Genomic DNA, 4,850 nt, shown 5'->3' with positions numbered 1-4,850 from the left:
TCTCCAAAGATTAAGGCCATTGGCATGTGTCACCATGCTTGGCCTTAAATTTTTAGAACTGGGGCTGGAGAGATGGCTTAATGGTTAAGGCTCTTGACTGCAAAGCCAAAGAACCCAGATTTGGTTCCCCAGTACCCATGAAAGCCAGGTGCACAAGGTGGCTCATATGTCTGGAGTTCCTTTGCAGTGGCTGGAGGCTGTGGTACACCCATTCTCTCTATCTGCCTCTCTCTCTCTCCAAAAAGAATAAATATTTGAAAATATATATTTAAAAAAATTTAGTTCTGGTCATGGTGGCACACGCCTTTGATCCCAGTACTCAGGAAAAAGATGTAGGAGAATTGCCACAACTTTGATGCCAGCCTGAGACTACATAGTGAATTCCAGGTCAGCCTGGGCTAGAGTGAAACCTTACCTCAAAAAACCAAAACAATGTCTGATTTTTTTTTTTCTGCTTGCTTGTTTTTTGTTTCTGGAGGTAGTTTCACTTTACTCCAGGCTGACCTGGAATTCGCTATGGAGTCTCAGGGTGGCTTCGAACTCTTGGCGATCCTCCTACCTCTGCCTCCCGGGTGCAGGGATCAAAGGCGTGCGCCACCATGCCGGGCTGATTTGAACGTTTTCTGTTTTCTCTTTCATCCTGGTTCAAAGCTGGTAGCCTCTTTAGGGTGAGAGACAAGGGATAGGCGTCAGCATGTTCCTGGGGTTCCGGGGTGTTTGTTCAGACCTCGAATGCACAAAGGACCTGCTAGTTTTAGGGCCTCGTTGCTCTGCTAGCTGTCCCTCTATCCCCAGAGACAGGAATGCTTCGGGGAGAGCAAAGAGAGCTCCGTGGTGGCCAGGCTGGCTCTCATGGGGAAGACAAGGTGCCCTTGCAGTCAGCTTTGCATCGCTGGCAGAAAACACCCAGCCAAGAGCAGCTTGTGGGAGAAAAAAAAAAAAAATTTGGCTTACAGACCTCCATGATGGCAGGGGGAAATGATGGCATGAACAAAGGGTGGACATCACCTCTTGGGCAACATCAGACAGACAACAGCAACAGGAGAGTGTGCCAAACACCGGCAAAGGGGACACTGGCTTTAACACCCATAAGCCCGCCCCCAACAATACACTCCCTCCAGGAGGCGTTAATTCCCAAATCTCCATCAGCTGGGAACCTAGCATTCAGAACACCTAAATTTACCGGGGGGACACTGAATCAAACCACCACAGGTACTGAGAATGAGGTTTTTTTTTTTTTTTTTTTAATATTTACAGAAATACACAGGGAGAGAGAAAGAATGGGCGCACCAGGACCTCCAGCCACTGCAAACGAACTCCAGATGCATGCACCCCGTTGTGCGTCTGGCTTATGTGGTCCTGGGGAATTGAACCTGGGTCCTCTGGCTTTGCAGGCGAGCACCTTAGCCTAACTGGTAAGCCATCTCTCCAGCCCCTGAAAATGAGTCTTTTCAGAGGTTCCCTAGAGATGGGAAAAGGAACAAGAGGAAGTCCCTCCTCCCTTTTCTCAAACTCTTTCTTTTTTTCTTCTTCTTCAATTTCTTTCTATTTTGTTTTTTTCAAGGTAGGGTCTCACTCTACCCGAGGCTGACCTGGAATTCACTCTACAGTCTCAGGCTGGCCTCAGATTCATGGTGATCCTCCTTAAAGGTGTGCACCACCATGCCCGATGTTTTAAAACCTATTTTACTCATTTAAGGGGTGGGGAGAGAAGCAGATAGAAAGAGAATGGGCGCACCAGGGCCTCTAACCACTGCAAACGAGCCTCAGACCCATGCGCCACCTTGTGCGCCTGGCTTACATGGGTCCTGGGGAGTCAAACGTGGGTCCTTTGGCTTCACACACAAGCGCCTTAAGAGGCCATCTCTCCAGCCCTTTTTCTTTCCCCTCGATGCTGGGGACTACACCGAGGATTTTGCACTTGCTACACAAGCTTCCTACGGCTGAGCTAAATCCTCAACCCCAGGAGACTGAGAAAGCAAAGTGGACAGGAAATGAGTCCTCAGGGGACAGGGGAGGGGAGTGGCTCACAGGGGGGGTTAGAAGGCAGCTTTCTATCTGCCTGGTGAAGTCACAGGAAGGTGAGGACAGGGCGGAGGACTGGTGACGGGCATCCCAGCTGGCCCCTCAGTAGGGGTGGACTGCGTTAGTATTGGGAGGAGGAAAAGTCCAGCCCAGCTGTGGTAGGAAACTGGAAACCAGCCATTCCCACCCAGAAGCTGTGGGGACACAGGCCACAGGAGCAGATTGCTTTGAGGACAGGACTCTAATCTAAGAAGTGGGTCACCGTATCCACAGGAGGCTGAGAGGCTGCTCGGTCCCCCCCCCCCAGTGTCTCTGCCACAGACCAGAGGGTCCCGGCTGCTTTGGGGAGCTCTGGCGGGACAAGGCGAGGTGTGGAGGTGCTGCTGTAGGTGGGGCCTGGATCTTGTTGGGGCGCTGCTGGGTTGAAGGCAGGAAAAGAGGGCATCTGGGAAGACTTTAGGTCAAGAACTGGAGGATCAAGGTCCTGTTCCTTTGTTCCTTCTGTGAGGACAGTCACTGGGCAGACAACAGTTTTCTAGCAAGAAGGATTTGAATCTGGACACTTTAAGAAAGGATTAGAGGGGCTGGAGAGATGGCTTAACGGTTAAGCGCTTGCCTGTGAAGCCTAAGGACCCTGGTTCGAGGATCAGTTCCCCAGGTCCCACATAAGCCAAATGCACAAGGGGGCGCACGCATCGCTGAAGGCCCTGGTACGCCCATTCTCTTCCTCCCTCCCTCCCTCTCTCCCTTTCTCTGTCTCTGTCTCTCTCTCTCTCTACCTTTTCTCCCAGTGTCTGTCTGTTGCTCTCAAATAAATAAATAAAAATAAACAAAAATAAGTTTAAAAAGAAAGAAAGGATTAGAGATGGCTTAATGGTTTAAGGCCCTTGTTATGCGAAGCCTAAGGATGCAGGTTTGATTCCCCATTACTTAGGTAAGCCAGATGCACAAGGCGGAGCATGTGTCTGGAGTTCACTTGCAGTGGCTAGAGGTCCTGGTGTGCCCATTCTCTCTTCCTAGCTCCCTCTCTCTCAAATAAATAAACAAAAATATTTAAAATAAAGAAAAGAAAGGAATTGGGGGCTAGAGGGATGGCTTAGAGGTTAAAGCACTTGCCTGCAAAGCCTAAGGACCCAGGTTCAATTCCCCAGGACTCACATTAGCCAGATGCACAAGGTGGCACATGTATCTGGAGTTCATTTGCAATGGCTGGAGGCCCTGGTGTGCCCGTTCCAACTGCCTCTCTCTCAAATAAATAAATTAAGTTAAAAGAGAAAGGACTAAGCACACAGCCTCACACCATGTGGGTCCCTTCCTGTGCATGGCCTGCCTGCTGCCTGCTGCCATGTCCCATCTTTGATCTTTTTTTTTTAAAATATATTTTTAAAATTTTTAATTTATTTATTTGAGAGCGACAGACACAGAGAGAAGGACAGGTAGAGGGAGAGAGAGAGAATGGGCTCACCAGGGCTTCCAGCCTCTGCAAACGAACTCCAGACGCGTGCGCCCCCTTGTGCATCTGGCTAACGTGGGACCTGGGGAACTGAGCCTCGAACCAGGGTCCTTAGGCTTCACAGGCAAGTGCTTAACCGCTAAGCCATCTCTCCAGCCCCCATCTTTGATTTTTGAGACCCCCCCCCCCCCAGCGTCACCTCTGGGGCTTCAGTTTGAGCCAAGGGGACCACATAAGTGGGCAGGGCCCTGTGGCCCTCTAGCCTTGCCAGCCCCAGGGCAGGCTGCTGGTGCCCCTCCCCCTAGACGGCTGCACAACGTACCCCGCATTGGAGTGTTTCCACCTGAAGGAACTGGGGCTTGATTGCTTAGCAGACTGGCGCTACCCCCAAGTGACTGCAGCGCCCCCTAAGTATTGGGACAAGCATGCTTTTTGCTGCTTGTTTTTTTTTTTTTAAAGGTTTCTCTTCTTTTTTTTTTTTTTAAATTATTTATTTATTTATTTGAGAGCAACAGACACAGAGAGAAAGACAGATAGAGGGAGAAAGAGAGAATGGGCGCGCCAGGACTTCCAGCCTCTGCAAACGAACTCCAGACGCGTGCGCCCCCTTGTGCATCTGGCTAACGTGGGACCTGGGGAACCGAGCCTCGAACCGGGGTCCTTAGGCTTCACAGGCAAGCGCTTAACCGCTAAGCCATCTCTCCAGCCCTTGTTTTGTTTTTTTGAGGTAGAGTCTCACTCGAGCCCAGGCTGACCTGGAATTCACGATGGAGTCTCAGGGTGGCCTCGAACTCACGGAGGTCCTCCTCCCGCTGCCTCCCGGGTGCTGGGATTAAAGGCCTGCGCCACCACTCTGGGATTCGAACATGCATTTGTAAATGCTCCCGTGTGGTGAGGTGGATCCCCTCCTTGCCCTGCCCCCAGCCCTGCCAGTCTTTCCTGGTGTGGGAACCTAGACACAGGAAAGCCAGTGGCATGTCCTGTTTATCACAACACAGTCCATGGGGGAGAGGTGAGGCTGTGCCAGGAGGGCTGGGGGTGGGGGCCCATGGGGGGCACTAAACGGGCGACTCTCTTTCAGTCATCTCAGCCAGGAAGCAGTGGTGAAGTGTCGTTTATTTTTATTTTTATTTTTTTTAGCAAAAAACGCACCCAGAGCATGAGCGCGCTGGGGAAAAAAAGAGAATCCCTTTGAGCTGGGAGGGTGGGCGCTGAATAACCACAGTGCCCGGGGACCTGGTGCCCCTCCCGTGGAGCCCATCCTATCAGTATCCGCAGAGATGAGAAAGGCCAGGGCAGCCAGGCATACCCACGGCGCAGGGCCAGAGCTTGGCTGGCTGGTGAGGAGAGGTAGCCAGATTGCTGGGCGCCC

This window comes from Jaculus jaculus, chromosome 8 (assembly GCF_020740685.1).
Source record: "Jaculus jaculus isolate mJacJac1 chromosome 8, mJacJac1.mat.Y.cur, whole genome shotgun sequence".
Lineage (NCBI taxonomy): Eukaryota > Metazoa > Chordata > Mammalia > Rodentia > Dipodidae > Jaculus > Jaculus jaculus.
The sequence above is the reverse complement of the archived record's forward strand: the minus strand, read 5'-3'. Positions refer to the sequence as shown.